The 21,880-nt window shown below is 38.2% G+C and overlaps 2 long non-coding RNA genes across 2 annotated transcripts; both read left to right on the top strand.

Annotated features, from left to right (window-relative positions):
* The first annotated feature begins 1,328 nt into the window (after positions 1-1,328).
* Positions 1,329-7,593, top strand: LOC112568781. Its single transcript, XR_003100181.1, has 4 exons — positions 1,329-1,487; positions 5,687-5,771; positions 6,906-6,956; positions 7,557-7,593. It is a non-coding gene; the product is annotated as an uncharacterized LOC112568781 (long non-coding RNA).
* Positions 7,594-13,162: 5,569 nt separating this feature from the next.
* Positions 13,163-17,294, top strand: LOC112568782. Its single transcript, XR_003100182.1, has 3 exons — positions 13,163-13,428; positions 15,384-15,449; positions 16,018-17,294. It is a non-coding gene; the product is annotated as an uncharacterized LOC112568782 (long non-coding RNA).
* Positions 17,295-21,880: the final 4,586 nt, after the last annotated feature.

Genomic DNA, 21,880 nt, shown 5'->3' with positions numbered 1-21,880 from the left:
AAGAGTGATCTCACGTGTGAAGATTTCGTTTCGCGGTGGAACCCAGTGAAGGATTTTAGTCCGTGGCTAGCAGCAAGCTTAGTCCAGAGCAGTGCAACATGTCTAAATGAGTAGACAAGATAGTAGGTCATAGCGGTGTTTAGTCCGGACTAGCAGGGCACTAGCTGCACCCGAGCAAGACACCCCGACCCAGTGTCCCTTGTGTACCACCGAGAAAGATCAGCTTTCGTGTCCTCAATCCGGGAACAAGCTGTCAGGCACCAGACCCTGGCATTTGCAGTATAGGTCGTCTTTCCCGGCACGGACACCTACCTTGTGACCTCCAGCTTGGTCATATCACCAATGATGATGATCCCTTACGGAGGCGAATTCGATGCACTTGACTGGAGACCAGGGGCAGTGGGGAAAAAGGTCGTGTGATGTAGAAGAACATGAAGCAGTGCAGAGACAGGTTCGAGTAATGGGAGAAAGGAAAACAGAATGACAGAAGGAGAAATAAGCATGAGGGCAAGAAATAAAGCAGAGAAAACAGAAAGGATGGAGAGTGTCATAAATCTGCAACGGAAGACGAGCAGATGGGCTAGTCATTTGACTACAATCACAACTATTGACAACTGTGTTGACAGGTGTAAGCGTAACAGGGTAAGATTCGGGCTCTTCCCCAATCTTTCCTCAACAACAAAAGACAACACTCTCGCGGGTTCTAGATCATTTATTCTGATGCCAGTCGATGGTGCTGGCTCTGGCGAACCTCGACACAACACTCTCTCCTCCGACCAACTGAGCTGCCACCTCGTCGCTGTCTCCTCACATTCTTCCCCTCGCCTCTTCATCCGCAACCCCTCCCTACCACATCCGCGCACCTACATCCTGTCGCTAGTCGACCCCCTCCCGCTCTCCCTCTGTCACTGGGTTGTCATCCGGCCAGCGACCACCCTCCATTGGCAGCCTCCACCCTCCCTGTGTGCGTGTATGTGCGTGCTGTCTTCCATCCTACTTGCATGCTATGTCCCACACTACCATATAAGGAGAAATGCATAAGGAAAACCTAAACTTACTGTTGGTGGTTAACCTGAAACTCAGATCGTCAAGTAAATCACTCAACAAGAGCAATGTGAATCCTACTAGTCTGGTCACTATCACAAAAAGTCGAGAGAAAGTTTTCCCAAAGTTAACTAAATATAATAATAAGGGAAATTTATGCATTTAAAAGGAAGACGACAAAACGGATAATAGGAAGTGGTGTATTGAAAAGGGTTGGGAGCATGTTCGCTCTGGTCAGGAGTAATGCTGAAGGAATTTGTATGTTCAATGTACAGAAAAGGGGATTCCCCTAAAAGTTCCCATGATATTGAGGTGAGAGAGTTTTATGAAAACGACCTCTAGTGGCCTAGATCCATCTTATCGTCTCACCATTGTGTGTAAAAGGAAAAGCTCTCGTTATTACAGGATAGTGGCCGGTACTCGCGCAGACGACTGTGTCTCAGGTCAGTATCACACTGTTCAAGTGCTTATAACATGTAGTGGCTAATTACTTCTAGTAATAAATTTAAAACAAATTAATTATGAACGTTTCTACTGTTTGGTGGCTCACGTGTCTGGTCAGCTTAGTTTGTGTTTCTGATTTACACGCCCTACTCAACTAACGTCTGTGTGACTTCTGTGAACACGGTTATGAAATGCCAGCTAGTGAACTCAGTCTGTATACAGATCGTACAAATCAGTAACGAGTTTAAAGTAAACGGCTCCACGAGAAATGGCAAATACTTCAAATAAACGTTTGATAGAATCGAGACTACTCGACACATAGACTGTTGCATAGTTTACTGACAGACTGACAGATACATATAAAGCTGAGGAGTTTGGAGATAGCAGAGGCAACTTCGATTGTAAAGGTAGAGAGAAAATACAGCTCTACCACCTCAACCCCCTCCCCCTTCCCATACAAAGGAAATCAGTTCAGCAAATTTACTTTACAGGGTAGCGTATGAATAACCGGCCAGTCTCAGGGGACAGATATACATACGGAGACATACAGATAGACAAACAGATAGACGCCGTCACGACTGACCCATCACTGTGTAAAGTGTTTGCAAATAATCTGACAACACTGAAATACCAGAAGGAAAATATTTGTACTAAACTTTGAAGAAGTGACGCCTGTGAGTAATATCCTGTAATAAATAATCTTAGCACAAAAGTACAGTAAATTTAGTCTCTCTAGGGGTTGGCATTTAATTTTCCCAAGGGGCCGCATGAGAAATTGGGATGGTCTTAGAGGGCCGGACTAATATAGTTAACTCAGTTTTACCCAATACTGTATATATATATAGTATATATATACTGGCGGGAGGGCCGGTCAGAGACAGGAGGCGGGCCGGATGCGGCCCGCGGGCCGGCCTTTGCCCAGGTCTGCTCTAGTGGGTGCATTTGCATTAGTTTCTCTTCGAACATGGGTCAGACACGTGAATTTAAGTTGGTCTGAGAGACCGGCCTAAGACGACACACCCTGTGACCTATCGCTTACACTTATATTTGCATTACATGACTTACAATCGAATGTTGTACTCATTGACTTCAACTTTGGATTCGATTGAATCACTGTACTCCGTAGTCGGTCTTTTATCTGTAAATGCGACGACAAAGAGCCAATGTGGTGCATCTTACCAAAATCCAGTTTACATTGTATGTAATGCAGCTTCCTCCTTATTAAGTTGATATGAGCAGTTCGTGCACTTGATGAACCCACACAGACGATGTGAACTATTTCTGTCTCACCCACGCTGACTCACTCTTTACTTCTTGAGCCATGTCTCCCGCTCTTTACTCACCTAGTTATGTGTCATACAGCTAGTGCTATTTTGGGCAACAACTCATTAAGGACTCAGGTTGGTTTTCCCGTAATTAGCTGTATGTTTACTATCCCGACATAGACATCACCCAAGCGACATCTACTGGTATAGTGTGCTTTCCGGTCAGAAGACTGCAAGAGGCGGAAAACAAACCGACAGGATAGCTCAACGTCTGCTCGTCAATAATCATTTTCATGTTAGTGGCTGTTATTTAACATAAACATATACCCGAGCGCACACACACACACACACTGTATCTTACACAAATGCGTGAGCACAAACATACACGTGCATACCGTGTTTTACACAAACCTGTGTCAAGTCATGGAAGCTAAATAAAGAGTTGTGGCCTAGCGGAAGGGCCAGAGAGGCAAAGATGAAGGAATATTTCCCCCAAATAGTCCTTGAAATCATGATTCTAGCCTTACCTGGATATTTTTGTTCTCTCACACATTGCCTGGTGTTGTGTGGTGTGTACCACTCTCATGGCCACTGCCTTTCATACTTACACTTACCGTCAGCACATTGCAGTCTGTTGTCTTTCTTGCCCTCAATTTCTCAACTGATGGTCTTTGCACCTTCAGATCCACTCCGATGCGACAGTCAGTTACTGTATCTTAAACATTATTTTTTGTGAATAGTACTTGTAAGTTTACTAAAACAGTAGTTGGAGCTTTAAGAAAGTACTGTCGTTTGCTACTTCGTCAGGCCTCTCAAATATATATGTTCATGCTCTGTCATCTTTTGTTTGATTTTAACAGCAAAATGCACAAATCTTTTCTTATTCCTTTGACATCTTCACGCGTAGCAGACGCCTTTTTCCTTTCGGGCATTTGTCATTACATCCAACTTGTAATTCTTCTCGTGCTAGTTACATCATTAAGTACAAGGCCCACCTCTACCAATACAGATGACTCAAGCCGTGCTTCTATTTATCAAGAACATCGCTTGTTTGATGATGAAAACAGATGAAAATATCGCAATACATAGAAAGATCATCCCAGGAGATGTTGTTCTAATTTACAAGGGTTTCCCACATGTAATTTTATACTTTTAACTTATGCTTACTTGTCTGGTTTTTCTTTCAATGTTATGAACACTACTCGTTCTTCTACAAAGATTTCAGACCAAACATTTACACGTTTTTGATTTCTATCAAAAAAAAAAATAGACAAAAACTTTAACGACAAAAAATTCAGTTAAAATAGGCATTAAGACAAAATGATGATTTCTATCAAGAACAGTTTCACAGCCTATTACTAAGAGACAAACCAAAAGTGGACTACCTTATCTCTTTTTAAATTTTGAATAATAAACTATGAAAACATATACCGCTATTAGTAGTTTGGTAAGTTACTATGCAATATTACTAATTTAAGTTTAAGTAAAATGATGTATGGTAACAAATAGAAACTATTTTAAGAAAGAAAGTAAAAGTAAATAAGAAAAGAAAAAAATTGAGTCTTTCGTTTATCTGTAAAAGCATAGTCCAGTACATTCACTGTTTTCGCGACAGACGCTAACCATTGAACCACCGGACCACCCTGAAATTTGTGGTCTGATGGCGAATATTCATTTATTTTAATGTAACAAATAGAACCCCCAATACATTGGTCTATAGTGAATGTGGATGCTATGCCTTCTACACTAATTCATCTGCTAGACATATTACCAAACGAGATACTTCAGATGCCACGTAAACATCCTTTTCAAATGTCTGTAAAATGTTACTCAATTCACATTTGAATAACATGGTTACTTGGGCTTAACAACTATAACCTACACACACCACATGTACTACACTTTACAAAGACGGTTACGGTTTTGCCAGTATCCAACATTTTTTTAGAGAATTTCAGTTACGATGAATAGATCCTGTGCGGACGTTTCACCGACGGACGTTTCGGAGCCGGACGTTTTGTCGACCGGACGTTTCGCCGCTGGACGTTTCGGAGTCGGACGTTTTGCTGACCGGCGTTTCGCCGCATTATGTCAGAGAGAGAGCTAGCTTACTTACTTCTCAAAGAATGAAAGTAACTACTAGATTACACAATAATTCTTTATTTCAAACAAATTTTACACACAGACTTCACAGACAGTTCACTTTGATTGTCACAGATTATGCGCAACAGCTTTGAGAAAAAATATTGATACAATGGCGAGAGAAATGTGTGAGCTAACGGTTCACATGAGAAGGGATAGTGAGAGAGAGTTCACTGATACATTGATACAATGGCGAGAGAAATGTGTGAGCTAACGGTTCACATGAGAAGGGATAGTGAGAGAGAGTTCACTGATACATTGATACAATGGCGAGAGAAATGTGTGAGCTAAGGGGCGTCCCACACTTGACTTCGGCTAAAGATCCCGCGTGAAATGCCGAAATGAAGTGCCCCGCGCCGAAACGTCCGGCGGCGAAACGTCCGACTCCGAAACGTCCGGCGGCGAAACGTCCGTCGGCGAAAAGTCCGTGTACCGAATAGATTGTTTTATAGAGAATTGCAGAACAAGGTAGTTAAAGATTCTTCCCCAATAATTTATACAAATCTTCTATAATACAGAGTGGTTTTCTTGGAAATATCAAGCTTACTGATAAGAGAAATGCTCTGATAAGGTTTCGGCTAGGTGTTTCAGATTTGAACTACCATAATCTTCTCTTTCCTTTGCTGAAAATAAGAAGTAAAGTTCCCATATTGTCAGGATGAAGAAACCAAAATGCGCCGATGTCCTATTCAATAAAGTGATTCTGATTGTGATTGTGTAAATGCGACTACAACGAGCCAGTGCCACTTGCATCTTACCTACATCATCAAGTTTAATTGTTCATGATGCAGCTTCCTGTTTAAGCCGACATGGGCAACTCGTGTATGACCTGCTGCAGGCGAAAGTCTGAACAGACCGGAGATGAAGTGGAAACAGGTAAAAGGCTCAATACACTTCTATGATAATATCACTGCTTTCTGCACTTGCTATTCTGGTAAGTGGCTGGTCTCATTAACTATATAGATCTCTCTGTCTAAAGTATGGGACTATAAACGTAAAATAAACATGTGTGTGTGTGTGTGCGCGCGCGCGCGCGTGCGCGCGTTTGTGTAAAGTGTAATTAAATAGAATTAATCGAATTATTGCCGTGTGAGCTTAGTGGGTAACGTTTAGTCATTGGAGAAGCAGAAGTAAAACTATGGTTAGGGAATACGTAGCTACTGAAGTAGTGAGAGAACTAAGCTCATGAACAATTACATCTTGAGGTTAGTTTAAGAAGAAAATCACCTTCACGTGAAGCAGCATTTGATTGTTGATGACCTTTGACTAGATTCAGCTGATTACTGATCTTTGATCTTGTCCTCGAGAATTTTAACCTTGAACTTCTGAAAATCTTTTGATTGACCTAGTGACCTGCCTTTATTGTTTAGAGAAACAGTTTCTCGTAAAAAAAATAGAACAATAGAAATAGAGACTGGTTGGCTTCCGTTAGACATACACCATTTAAGAAATATTATAATGACATTGTAAACCATTGAATGTTTATTAGTCAACAGAGTAGAAGAAATTATCACACAATACTGAGGCAGTGAGTGGATAGGAGAAGGTTTAGGCCTCTCGTGGTGAACAACACCCCTTCTACTCGGTTACATATGTCAATCTACACCTACCTTCAATTAATTCTATTCTTTCCCAACCTATATTCTGTATCAGTTTCCTGGTCTTTAACTTGATTGACATTCAAAACAGATATTTCAAACCTTACACAACCTGAAGTAAAACTATGAGAAGGAACTATATCCTTAGAAGTGCTTCAAGATAACAATACAGTTAACTATTGTAAGACTACCTTGCATTGTAGAGTGAGTATTGTGGATGTGCATACAAAGGTCACGTGTTTCCTGTCGTTCTCACACAGCTTTTAATTTGTCACTCAATAATTGTATTAATTTGTACTTTTACATCTTTTGCATTTTTTTAATTGCGTAAATTGTACAAGAAAAATTAATGAATTCATTAAAGTTTCTGTACAAATGATAAAACCTATACTAGTTACTTGTTCTCCTAAAGGTCTGAAGGACCCTAAAACAGATGTCAACAACACGGTTCAACGAGCGGCAGGTGAGTCTGGAGGGTTAGCTTTACAGTGATTTTCACTTATAGAGATGAGATTTAGCCAGTGTTCTATCAATATTTTCTTTGTCAGCCACAAGAAAACTTTAGATACAAAGTTTTTGGTGTTACTAAGAAATCAAGTGGTGAGAGAAACAAAAGGTGAGGCTTTTATTTTGATGATGTGGAGACATCACCAGTGTTCGTAGCGCAGTTTCCTACTTATTCTGCTCTCTTGACACAAATAGACAACTATCTTACTGAAGTGTAGAGTGAGTGCAGTCTATACAATTAGGCCAGCATATCTACTGCAAAACATCTACTACATTACACGGAGACATTTATGCACAAGAAATGTATGAAACTTTGCTAACATATACATTTAATACAGCGTTTCAATGAATACATACATTATATTTGATAGTTGTAATATGATACTAAATTAAATATTAAAATTTATCAATGTATTTGTCCTTATGTGTGCTTTCATGCCAACAATTATTGTATAAATACTCTTGTTAGATGTCGTAGATTCGGTGTTGTCTGTTGTTCTAGTCAGAAACCTAAAGAAAAGAACAGGTTCATTCAACAGGTCTTATTATTTCACAGGTCAGACAAAAGCTGATGTCCTTCCACGATCTTCCAGCTGGAGTAATGTATTTGTTGTTTAGTTATTGTTTCGTGATATATTATTTACCTGTATATGTCAATACTCTCATCTGCAACTGCTACTGTCACCGACTGTCGTAGATATGGACACAGGGACAGACTGTCTAACACAACAGCTAGTCGCTAATGACACTCGCATATACGTCCATCGTATGTCTCCACAAAATGTTTTCACAAAGCTGTCGACGAGATTAATTATCATTAATAGTTTCTTTTGGTCTCTAACGCAAGGTCTCAAAAGTATATTGTTATTATTACCAATAACGGAGAAGAACATGCTTCGAATTTGATAAACAAGAGTTTAATAAAATATTACAAACACATCACACTTACTATCATTCGTCACAGATTCTGGTGCATATAGCTTTCACTGCACACTGCTTACTTTTTAGTATTCGGAGGGAAAAGTAAAAAATAAATTCTAGCTTTTACCATTTTGTCTGTCTTGGCAGGTGATGACGAGTTTGAAAGTAAGTATTACTTTATTTATTGACGACTTTACTCGATGGCCCCTCGTTTAACCAGTCTGCAGAGGTTCTTTCGTTATTTTATTTTTCTCTAAAACACATAAACAAACACGTATGTACGCACGCAAACACACACAAACAAATGCATGTACACAAACAAGTTAACTCACTGAAGGCTAAGTTTCTTTTTCGTAAACTTGATGATTTCATAGTAGAGCTTTTTTACTCTACACGTTTTCCTTTTTATCATTTAGTATTATCCCACCCATATTTCTAAGTAATAGAAATCACTATTTGTTTAATAGTCATCATCATCATCATGACTATCATTATCATCATTATCATTATATAATTTTAGAACTGGTTTCCCCATGTGTAATGTTCTGCACACCAAAGACTACTAATGAACTGACAGGTTTACAAAAACATGAGCGCCACCAGATGATACCATCATAAAAGTATCATCATCATCATCATCATCATCATCATCATCATCATCATCATCAAACAAGCACACACACACACACACACTTCTATGTTTAACTCGCTATAGCGTCGTCGGCGTTTTTTTTTATTTACCTGATTGTGTTGATGTGATATTTTCTTTTACATTTCTATTCTGTTTTCTCGTTGTGTATGGTTAATAGTACTCCACTCTTAAACGAGTAACGGAAATGGATGTGTAGTACTTACTCCCTTAGAAAAGCAAGATCACAAAATACAATCAAAGTTTCAGTTCTTGTAAGTCTGACACTACTTAATGGCGGGCAGCACCGCAGACTTCAAGTCCTTTAGTCGCGGTTTTTGTATTCGGGAATGATAAGAACTTGTGCTGTTCTGTCATAACACAGAGAGCAGATAGAAAGCCTCATATTCTATCTTATTTAAATGCATTTTTATCTTTTGCCTTTTTTACTCTCGTCCAAAAGTTTCATTATCTTTTGCTTTTTACTAGATATATCACCATTTCATTAAATGTACATTGTATAAAGCGTTTCTACCACGTATGAATGTTACTGTTACACCCCGCTCTTCTGAACACAAATAGAGATGTTATACAAAGTAGTAACTGTATAGGTATATTGCGTTTTATCTTAAATTTGTTATTTTATTGAATGTAAACTAATTTTAAATACTAATTAAAGCATGATTATTTTATACAAATGAGAAATTTAACACATGAATGTTTGCTCTTTCATATGAATGGCGACTTCCCGGCACGTCACAACCTGATACTTAGCTTATTGTCCTTCATATAAAGATGGTAAGTAACCTTGTTTAATTTTCTCTCGTTCTGTGTATGTAAATCTTACTGTCTTAAACACAACTAGACACCATCAGAAATTAGCGTCTTGCTCAAATTTACAATGCTTAGCTGATGCATTGCTATTTTTCTTTTAAATTTTTTTATTTGATGCCAAAGATAACAAAAAACTATCGTCCGTATTATATACCATAGTTTATGACTGACACATAGCTGGCAAGGCTATACCTTAATTTTTTGAAAGCTTTGCAAATGTGGTATACCTTTAAGACCCACCCGCTTACATTTTATCTCCATCCACTCCCGTTGATACCACACACACATTCATCAAAGTTAAACTCAGTGCAGGAACCTCGGCGTTTTCTTTGTTTACCTCATGATGTTGGTGTGATATTTAGTTTATCTTTTTATTCAGTTTGCTCATTGTGCATGTCTTATAGTACTCAACTCCTGTTAAATGAGGAAAAGAAATTGAAAAGTACTACTTGCTTTATGAAACACAAGGTCATAACATTACAATTAAAGTTTTAGTCATTTTGAGCACGATGCTACTAAATGGATAGGCAGTCTGGCAGTCAACATGTCCTTTAGACACGGTAGTCAGTCCGTCCCTCACTAGACTTTTGTCTTCTTCCAGCGATTGTTAAGAGATGATATTGCATGTTATAGAATGTTTTATCGGTTGGACGTGTATTCCATTTACTTCATAGTAAGGTGTAGTAAAATTCTTACGACCAAACCTAAGTATCATTAGAATGATGGAATTATTTGGATTTTTCAGAAGGCTTAATACTCTTTATAGTACGATATTGTGTAATTGGCTTTTTTTTACTTTTATATCGGGGAATGATAAGATAGACCTCACAAACTCTGTTTTTCTGTGTGAACATTACAATGTAAGATGTACAGGACTATTTCAGATTCGCCAATGACTTTACTTTTCCTTGAATTCAAAATGAATTCCATCTATTTACTCTGTCCCCACATTGACCGTATCCTCACTACCTACCAGTACTTATCGCCGCTGGAACGTTTATCTTGTTGAAAAGCATTATTAATCTGTAGATCCGTAGTGTAGGTTTTTATGACTTTAAATAGTAAAAGGCTTCTCAGTTATAGAGGATGTTTTGCTTTTTTTTACAAATTATTTCATTTCCTTTAATTGACCTCTGTAAAGTTTAAAAAGGAAACAAAGTTCTAAACGTGCTTGTGTTATACAATGAAAGAATATTAACCGCTGAAGAGCATATCGAAACCTTACTTTACATAGCATTATACAAGGGCGTGGGACCGCCAGATCCTATATGTAGAAGTAGCATTGTCTGTGTTATGATCATTTGATGACAAAAACATATTAGACACTGATTGTTCCCTTGTCCATTCAGTAGTATAGTCATAGTGTTTTCAGGTATCAATCGTTTTAGAGATTATTATGTAGCTACAATTTCTCTTTTTATGTTTCGGTTGTTTGTCACGAATGACTCTTTCCTTTTGTATGTGTTTGACATGTTCACTGTTGATTTGGGTTATGTCCTCTTATGTTTGCATTTTTCTGTTTTGCTTAATTTTTTAATTTTTATGTCATTTATGTATCTACATACAAACCACAAAACGATTGTTCTAACTTGAATTTTTGTCTATACTTTTAATACTTTATTGTTTTCTCTTTTTTGACACGTTTCTTACTGTTTATCTTTCCTTAAGCATTCTATGTGCAGAAACTGAATTCGTAAACGAAAGTTAGAAGCTAACTCTTAGAATAAAAGAGAAGTTCTAATATTTTAATGTTTGCTCTTTTTTTACATGGCGTCTTCCCTGCACGTCACAACATGATACTTCGGACCTCGTGTATAGAAGGTAAGTGTTCTTTTCTCTAACATCACCGTTTCAATCCGTTTCATTCTTTTGTCCTCTGCCTCCTTCTCTCTCTCAACTACCCGCTCTTCAGAACACTAATAGAGATGTTATACAATGTAGTAATTGTACATGTATCTTCCGTTTATCTTAAATTTTGAATTTTATTGAATGTCAACTAATTTTAAATGCTAATTAAAGCATTATTATTTTATACAAATGAGAAATTTAATACATGAATGTTTGCTCTTTTTTATGAATGGCGACTTCCCGGCACGTCACAACCTGATACTTACCTCCTCGTGCTTCATATAAAGATGGTAAGTAACCTTGTTTAATTTTCTCTCGTTCTGTGTGTGTAAGCCTTACTCTCTAAAACACAAATAGAAACCATCAGAAATCAGCGCCTTGCAAAAATTTGCAATGCTTATCTGGTGTATTAATAAATTTCTTTTACATTTCTTTATTTGAAGCCACGAATAACAAAATAATAATATAGTCGATGTTATGTACCATAGTTAATGACTGACACATAACTGGCAAGACTTTCCAGCTCGGTACTGGGAACTGAACCTCCGTTTTCCTCTTTTATTCACGTTTGCACTTCTTTCGATATGTTTATTGTTCTATCGGCATTTCCTTTTTACTAGGTATATCACCGTTTCATTAAATGTAGGTTTTGTAAAGCATTTATACCACGTATGAATGTTACTGTTTCTATTGATTCCCGCATTTTATCTGCTGTAAATAAAGTGTTGATAAGTAACAATAACAAAAGCACTTTCAGCATTAAAAAGAAATGTTAATACTTTATTGTTTACTCTTTTTTGACACGTTTCTGGCGGTTTATCTTTCCTTTCACATTCTATGTGCTGTAACTGAAGTCGTACACGATAATCAGAAACATCATTTCAAACTGAAAAAGAAGTTTTAATATTTTAATGTTTGTTCTTTTTTATATGGCGTCTTCCCTGCACGTCACAACCTGATACTTCGTTCCTCCTGTATAGACGGTAAGTGTTCTTTTTTCTAACATCACCATTTCATTCCGTTTCATTCTTTTGTCCTCTGCCTCCTTCTCTCTCTCTCTCAACTACCAGCTCTTCTAAACACAAATAGAGATGGTATACAACATAGTAATTTTACATGTATCTTGCGTTTTATCTTTAATTTGGCATTTTATTGAAAAAAACTAATTTTAATTTTAAATGCTAATTAAAGCTTTTTATACAAATGAGAAATGTAACACATGAATGTTTGCTCTTTCGTATGAATGGCGACTTGCCGGCACTTCACAACATGATACTTACCTTCTCGTTCTTCATATAAAGATAGTAAGTAACTTTTTGTCAATATTTCCATCCGTTTCATCCTTTTGACCTCTGTCGCCCTCTCTTTTTTCTCTCTCTAAATACCGCACTCTCTTAAACACAAATAGAAGCCATGAGAAGTTATCGTGTTGTTCAAATTTGCACTTTTAGTTGATGTTTTGCTCAGATTCTTTTGCATACATCTTTTTTAAAGCAACAGATAACACAAAAAAACATGGTCGATATCATATACCATAGTGTTTGATTGAGGTATAGACTATAGATATAGACTATAGACTATAGATATATGTTTTCCCGCCTACATCTCTCCATCCACTCCTATTGGTGTCACCCAAAGAGAGAGAGAGAAATGCAAGGACACACACGTTAGCACACAAATGTGTATTTTTCTGTTTTTCTGTGTTGTAAACCTGATAGTCTCAGTGTGGTGTTTATGTACTGTACATCTACTTATTTAGTCTGTTCATTTTATTATTGTAAATTATACCATCTTTATTCCTAAATAAGTAATAGAAACCGCTATATAAATGGCTAGTACTAGAATTTGAGAAGATCATTTTCCCATGTGTGATATTCTGCACACCAAAGACTTCTAATGAACGGACAGGTTTACAAGAACACGAGCGCCACCAGATGATACCATCATATAAGTATCATGAGAAAGAATTAGGAATCTCGCAGAACAATAAGCTTAAATTTTACAGCAAATATTACAAACACATTTCACACAATGTAATGTTTTTCAGTTTGTATTGCACATCTCTTACTCCATGCACATCGTACAGAGTGTTGTTATCCTTTCATAACATGTACTAAGTGACAAACAGGTAAATAAATACCAGGTATTATTTTTTCAGTTGATGAACAATCTTCTGAAGAAGATTTCGTAGGGTGGGGTGAGTGTTACTCTTTTTCATCATCATCATCATCATCATCAATCATCAATCATCAATCATCATCATCAATCATCAATCATCATCATCAAACAAGCACACACAATTACACACACATCTATGTTAAACTCGCTACAGCGTCGACGGCGTTTTCTTTATCTGATGGTGTTGATGTTATATTTTTTTACGTTTTTATTTTCTATTCGTTGTGCATGTTTAACAGTACTTCATTCATAAACGAGTACCGGAAATGGATGTGTAGTACTTACTCAGTGCTAGAGCAGGAAACGGGACCACGCCACCTCTCACCTTTGTTTTCTACACTGGCTTCCCATCCGTTCTGGCATCCAGTACAAACTGTCCGTGCTGTGTTTTAATTTCTTTGCTGGCACCTGCCCTGATTATTTCTCTGAACTGCTCTTCCCTTACATTCCAGCTAGACAGCTCCGCTCCTGGTCTGATGATCGTCTCCTTACTCTTCCTGTCACCACAACAACAACATATTGCCACAGGAGTTTTATTATTGTGCAGTGAAACAATGGGACTCTCTCCCTTTCAATATCCGCCACCAACCCACTGCTGAATCCTTTAAACCGCGCACTGAAAACACACTTCTTTCGTAAAGATTACTCCTAACAACCTTTCCCATAATGCCAGTCCTTATTCACAGCCTTCCTTTTGCAATATCATGTTACTCTCAGCTCTTGTTCTTGTTATCTGGTTCCTCTTTATGTTTTCTGTATTTGATTTTATTCTTCGTTTAGTAATGTTGTTTGTTTTTTTTTTTTATATTCCATATGTTGTTTGTTTTCCTGTCCCTCGTATGCTGTCCATGTTTCGTTCTTGTTCTTGAAAGCTAAGAGCTTGCTCCTTAGGAGTGTGAGTATGGGATTTTATTTATTAGTAGTAGTAGTATTGGCGGTGCAAGACGCAGTAATTAATCCCTTCAGACACGGTATTACATATTAACCAAGTATTACATTTACTTCCTTCGTTGTTAAAAGAAGTAGACCAAACTGAAGTGTCAATAGACTGGATAGAATTATTTGGATTTTTCTGCGGGGTTTGATACTGTTGATACTTTTATATTGGCGAATGATAAGATAGACCTCACAAACTCCAGAATCACGTGACGTGTGCTGTTCTGTGCAAACATTACGATGTAAGATGTGCAGAACTATTTAGGATATATCACTGGCTTAAAATCTTCTTAAATACAAAATGAATTCCATTTACATGTATTTACTCTGTCTTCACACTAACCATTTCTTCACCACCTTCAAGTACATACCAGTATGCCCATTGGGACGTTTATCTGATTGAAAACCCAAATTACTTTTGCAAATTCAGAATGTTGGTATTTAAGACTTTGTCAAGGGTTTCAGGAATATGTAAAATCTGGCTTTTTACAAATAATTTCATTTGCTTTGATTGACCTCCGAAAAGTGTGAACAGCTATGAAACAAGTTATGAAAGTGTGTGTCTTATACAATCAAAGAATATAATGCACTGAAGTACTTTCTAAAACCTTACCCGCATTTTACATACTTCTGTACAAGGGTGTGTGTAAGCCAGATCCTGTTAATAGAAGTAGCATTGTCTGTGCCATGATCATTTGATGACAAAAACATATTGGACACTGATTGTTCTTTTGTCCTGTCAGTAATATACAGGCATAATGTTCTTAGATATTTCACGTTTTAGAACTTATCACGCAGCTCCAATTTCTTTTTAAATGTTTTTGTTGTTGGTCCCTAGTGTCACTTTATTTACCGATGTGAGTTTAGACCACAAGAAACCTGTTCGTGTGTATGCGAAAGATGAATGTTGTTTAATGCATAACTTATGCTTTTTCTGTTGTGTATATGTTTATGTTTTATGTTATGTATATATACACATAAACCAGCAAAATTCACTTTGATTAACATTAATCAATTTGAAATTACACCTGACTATAGGTCGTCCTCCTTCTCCCTTATTTCGGATGAATACTGAAACCACAAACGCCATTCAAGGACCGACAGGTGAGTACGAATCAGTCTTTTTTCAAAGTAAATGCAAATAGCCACTGCAATATTTATTATAAATATTATATATTAGGAGAAAATTTTAGTTTAAGCATGCCACGGATCAGCTCACCGCTGACCCGCACCTACACCACCCCCCAGTTCATTTCTCTTTGGAAAATGTTTGTCCATGTCATACAAATTATTAAGACTGAGTTCTGTAACTGTTTCTTATTGTATTTTCCAGATTGTATATAACTTTTATTGAAGCACTTTTTATTGTATTTACAAAGCAACGAAACATTTGTTTCGCACAAATGTCACAGAGCTGGGCTGTAAGAGAAGGCTAATAATTTTAAAATATAAAATAACAGTATTCTAGTTTGATGCCTTTTGCAGCAATGTACAGTTTTATGGCAGAAATTGTTATTAAAATCTTTGATCAGTTTATTAGAATTACTTTGATTTTAACCGTTACACACAGTGTGTTGGGCATTTGAATGAGCATACCCATAAATATGTTTGTGCGTGAATATTTATGATGTCTGTGTGTGTTTGTGTGTGTGTTTGTGTATGTGTGTTACAGGACCACATCCTGGTGTTCCGTCCCTTCCTCCCCCTCCTCAGCCGGGTATCGCTTAGATGTAACGAGGCCTCTGTGGTTGTCAGTATGTCGTGTCTGCTCCATGGTGTAATTAGTCATCTGTCTACAGGTGGTGATGCTAAATTTATTTGACATACTCTCGTTTTAAACGGCATCCTCTTCAACCATTTTATTTAGTGATCTTAAAAGACTTTGCGATTGTTGACTGTGAAGTATGTTTTCTATTCCTCTCTTGAAGCATGAGTGGAAATATCACTTTGTACTCAAATACACAAATAAGATCAAATATCGTCTTCCTCTTGGTGAGCTACCATTCTCACACATCTACAGTCACACGTACACGTGAGGACATCTACTCCGTGATGTCAGACCACGTGTAAACACGTGACCCGAATTTGGCAACAAACCGTAAAATTCGTGTCTGCCGAAATGTGTATTATTTGAACTCATTTAAAACGCTTTTCATTTAGTTTTTGAGCCTGTATGCATTAATGCTGAAACGCTTCGTGATTGAATAATCCTTTGTATGTTGATCCTTGTCTCTGAATAAAACTAATAGTTTGTTGTTCAATACTTCAATACTTGTTCAATAAACTTCACTTTGAGATAACGGCCTTAGATGCATTACTGTGTTTGGTACTGTCAATGCATTACAGGTATTATTAATAATATTTATCTTAGTTACTGTATTGGAACGATTGTGTGTGACTGACACCAATTTAATGGTCTGAATGGGTTTGAAATGTTAGTGTGGAGATGCAAAAAGATTGGTTGAAAACTATTTGTACAAAACGAAATAACCCTAATTCTGCTGTCCCATGGAGGAAAGCATTTAAACAAAGTTTAGAAAAAGGAAATGTTTTGTTAAGTCAGTGGAATCCCTCTGTGAGGCGAGTTCGGAGTTTGATAGTTGTGTGACACTTGTCTTTTGAACAGAAAAAGTTCGGCAAAGCCCTCTGTGAAGGGGTGAGTGAGGAGATTTATATCTGTGTGCCGGTGTTATTCCTTGGAATTTGTTGAAGTGACCAATGATCTTACTTTGTGTACGGACGACCTTTCAAACAAACCTTTTTGTTGAATTGATAAAGACTAAATCACCAGGGAGATAATTACCGTGTGGCAAATGTGATCTTCTAAAACTGAGTGGATTATAGTGTTTAATTTCTAGAATGCTGATACGCTCACGAACATATTCCATCACCATCTTTGGTGACCGTCCATCGGGTGGGATGGTTAAAGAGTTTAGCTATTATTTTGTTAACTGATAAAATAAAAGTTGTTTTTGAAACTTAAAGATCGTTTTTTGTGTGTTGAAAGAAAACATGCGTTGTTGTCACAAGCCTGAGCAGTGAAGTTGTGACTGTGTATTGCGTTGTGTGAGACCTAACGACAACACTTACTGGTTTAGAATATAAACATAGAAGATATCACAACCAGTCCAGTACTTTCTATAATTCCATTAGATCCCCTTTACTGACAGTCAACATCTGTACTAGTTCACAAATTCCAACACTAGAGGTTCTTTGATCAAATTTAGAGTAGGTGTCTTTTCAATAAAGTCCATACTCTAATTTCTACTTTCTATTTTGTACAGACATAGATGAAACAGACCTTCATTTCATGTTTATGTGTATCGGATATACTGTTCTTCGGGAGCAATATATATCTATATATCTTTTTTTAAATTTTATAGAAATACTTCTATGTTGAATTGGTCATGGAACGGATTTGTGCTCGGTGCACTCCTCAAATTCTATGCATTTTTTTTAAAACCGAAATCTCCGCTCCTGCATTCTATCCTCCCACCCACAAAGAGTCACATACGGACAACGTATCCTGAAGTAGTATAAGCAAAACTTAAGACAAAACGTTCGCGCGGTGCTCTATAAATTGAGACTGAGTTAAATCCAGGAGGTGAGCACGCGGAGAATGTTGTTAAGAGCTAGAAATGAGTTGTACACCGGCCACTGGAATTCACCCTCTTTTGTTCCAACTAAACTGTCTCTTTTTCTATTTCTAGCCTTCTCGCTTTCTCTGTCTTTCTCTCTTTCTCCTCCTTAACTGTAACCAGTCTTTGGATGGAAAAAAACTGAGTTGCAGTAGCAGTGGTGGTGTATGCACGTCGGCGAGAATTTCTGCTCCCCTTTCTTGGGCCTCCCAACTGGTCCCCTGCTCACTTCTTGATGTTACTTCTTCTGTATTTCAACTTCAGCTCCAATTAAGCAATGACCTACTAATACATTACTTGACCTGAAAAACGTCAATGGCATTTTTACGTGACCTCTGCAGAGCTGCCCGGGGAAGAACAAATGTTTTCTGCAAGTAATTCTTTGTCAGGTACTCGGTGAGTCGGCCAAACATGTGGGTGGAGGGGAGAACAGCGGGTAGGGGTTCCTAATGGCGGTCGATGCAGCATGTAAGCAGGACAAAGCTTATTTGCATATTGTTGCTGGGGAAGAGAACCCCTGCTGTCTTGAGTGTCGATGTCTGCATACCGGTGGTAGGTCAAATAACAGCAGGAAAAAGTATTTTAAACTCTTACAGCTTTTGAAGAGAGCGCAGAGCACAAATCCGTTACAAGACTTCCTAAGAATTCGTTGCACATGTCTGTGTAGAATAGTCCATCAACTAAAATTCATAGACGTTTTGTAATGTATGTCTTTTATTACATATTAAAGCATCTATGTACAACCGATGCGTTGTTAGAAAATATATTACTCTGCAGCATCGTAACAAAGACAAAATACTTTGTGAGAACACATTTCATTAAATAAGCGGTTGATTGAGCACTAGTAACACAAGAATGATTTTTACAGTTATGCCTATAACAAATGTATTGATCTGAACTATTGACAGTAAATTCTCTTGAGTTCAATACCTCAGCTTTCGATGTTGTTCATTGTGAAAAATATCAGACTCGCACAAGAATTGCGAACTGACTGCTGCTGCTCAGTTCAGGAAAAACTGAGCTCTGCTTGTCGGACATTTCAATAAGTGGAGGTAAGCAATGTCTCTGTCTTCTAAGAACCCGTGTGTTGGTGTGTGTCTGAATGAATCAACAGCAGGTCCCCCGTAAAAAAAAAAGTAGGAACATGAAGAAATAAACGGTTCTTTTCGTTTCAACGTCTGAGAAAAGGGGCCGCAACCTGATGATATCTCACAGCCCAAAGGCACAAGGTCTTACCTCCCTTTGTTCCGTCATCCCGTTGACTTCACTGTAACAACGCTCGTAATGTTCTGTGGGACAGGTAAGGTGGGAGGGGTGGAAGCATGTGTATGTGTATATAACATATACAATTCACTTTGTGTGTGTGTGTGTGTCCTTCTGATGATAATGATTTATTCTGTTGATATTTGCTGTAGAGATATTATTAGTGGCTGTAATAATGTTTAATCTCAAGTGACTAGTAGCTTTCAACCTCTGGTTGTGTCCACTCTGTTTCCAGTGACTTTACTTCAGATGACGAGGCTGTTGCTGCTACTTCTGCTGCTAGTGGTCAGTGTGTCGGTGATGTCGCAGGTTGGACGACATTACAGTGAACTCATGATGTAGTTATTTACCGTGAGACTGTTGCTTTGATGTTAGTTCTGTCTGTGCTTTTCCCTACATACAGTTGTCACTGACATGACCATCCTGCCGCTACTTGCCTCGTACGTGTAGAAGGGTGTGAACAGCCGCATGATTGGGTTCTCTAACCCAATCGTCCTTCCTCCCGAGTCCTGCCCTGTCTCGAAGTACAAGAAAAGTTGGAATTAGAGATGCTGGTCTCTTCGGCTTTGCGCATTCGCACGAAACGTACGCCGAGGGATGCCATTGGTCACTCAGCAACCAATCAAGTAGCCAACATCGACAAGAGAACGACCACCCTACTGACGCTCCGCCCCGTCTGCAATGGCGCGGTGGACACGTGACTAACCCTCCACTCCCCGTCAACCTGACAGGCAGTTGTGTGTGTCACTCTTCATAGACTTCTGTCACCTCTACCACCCGGGTGATCGCGCTTGGCCGCTGTAATCACTTGGGGCTGTCTCCCACTTATAACACCTCTGCACTCCTACCGCAAACCCTGGCACCTATGTCCCCTTTCTCTTGCCTAAGGGCCCTCGGGCCTGTCAACAAGCCACCCTAGACCCTTGGCCTTGTCACTTCCTCAGTTGACTCCCCACAGGACAAAAGTACTGGACTAACAAAGAAAGCGTTGCAGGAAGTCTCATTGTGGATCAAAGATTAATTACTGTTAATGGTTTTGATATCCAAGGATAACATAAAATTAAGCATGTGTCTCCGATGTATATGTGCAATTTTAAAAATCACTTTAATGGAGCATTTACTTTAAAGGCCACTCTTTTTGAATTGAGGGAAGGGTGAAGAACTCCCATTTATGCATTTTATGGGAGGTTGTAGAAAAATGTATTAAGGTCATGGATATATTTCTTTAAAAAGTAGGCAGTACTCTGTCTTGCGCTTCTGGGGCAAGTTGCACGTTTGTAAAAATTGTTCTTAACACCCAAATTAAGACAGGTTTTCAAACCATTGTTCCTCTGAAATTTAGATGAACAAGCGTACACAACAATGTACTGATTTGACTGAAAGTGTGACTTACACTGTTTATCTTATTTACAACAATTTTAGTTTTTAAAAGGTTTTTTTAAGCTGCGGTACGTACTGTGCTCCTCTAAAACTGTCAAATAAATCTTAATCCTATAAAAAAAAAAATTAAACAAGAAATGTGTTGTGCACCGGCGCCTGGAATTAACTCTTCTTAGTTCCAATTAAAATTTCTCTTTTTCTATTTTCTATTTCTCGCTTTCTCTCTCTCTCTCTCTCTCTCTTCCTTAATTGTAGCCAGTCGTTGGACGGGAATAATAAGTTGCAGCAGCAATGGTTGTGTAAGCATGTCAGCGAAGCTTTCTGAAGGTCTCACAACTGGTTGCCTGTTCATTGCTTGATGTTAATTCTGTTTGTCTCCCAACGTCCACCATCAGCTCCAATTAATCACTGACCTACTAATGCGCTACCTGACCTGACTAACAATGTCAACGGCTTTTCCGACCTACTATCAGGCCGTTGTTTGTATCCAGGTTTCGTGCATCGTATGACAACTATTTTTAAGTGACCTCTGCACAACTCTCCCATGCAAGACAAAAACTTTCTGCAAGTGTTTGATTCTTTGTGAAGTACACCGTGAGTCAGCCAGACTTGTGAGGAAGGGAGGAGAGTATGGCGGGTAGGTGCTCCCAATAGCAGTAGTTCCTGCATGTAGCGTAGACTAAAGCTTTTTTATATATAATTGCTGAGGGTAGAGACCCGCTGCTGTCTTCAGTGGTGGTAGGTCTAAAGATAGTAGAAAAAGTATTTTAAACATTTATAGATTTGGGAGAGCTCCGAGCACAATGCCGTTCAAAGACTTCTACGAGTTTCTGCACAGACTTACATACATACAAACATTCACTAGATTAAATAGAAAACCACGCGTTAAACACATGATCTACCTACGAATGAGAGCCCGTGCCATTGTTTATGGAATTTTGGATGTTGGCTTCTGTGTCGACATCTCTGGACTCGTCTGGGACAAAGTAAATCCGGGGATCCTAATGGCGCTCGATGCAGCGTTTAGCACAGTACAATACCTATTTGCATATAGCTGTTCAAGGTAAAAATACCATGATGTCTTATTTGTCGTGGACCTACACAAAGAAAGGTAGGTCAAATGACAGCAGGGAAGAGTATTTTAAACATTTATAGATTCGAAGAAAGCACCCAGCACAAATCGGTTCCACGACCTGAGAATTTTCTGAGGTTGCATACGGATACACACAGTCCCACAAATATTTTGAGTTTTAA

This window comes from Pomacea canaliculata, linkage group LG7, assembly GCF_003073045.1.
Source record: "Pomacea canaliculata isolate SZHN2017 linkage group LG7, ASM307304v1, whole genome shotgun sequence".
NCBI lineage: Eukaryota > Metazoa > Mollusca > Gastropoda > Architaenioglossa > Ampullariidae > Pomacea > Pomacea canaliculata.
The sequence above is the reverse complement of the archived record's forward strand: the minus strand, read 5'-3'. Positions and strand labels throughout refer to the sequence as shown.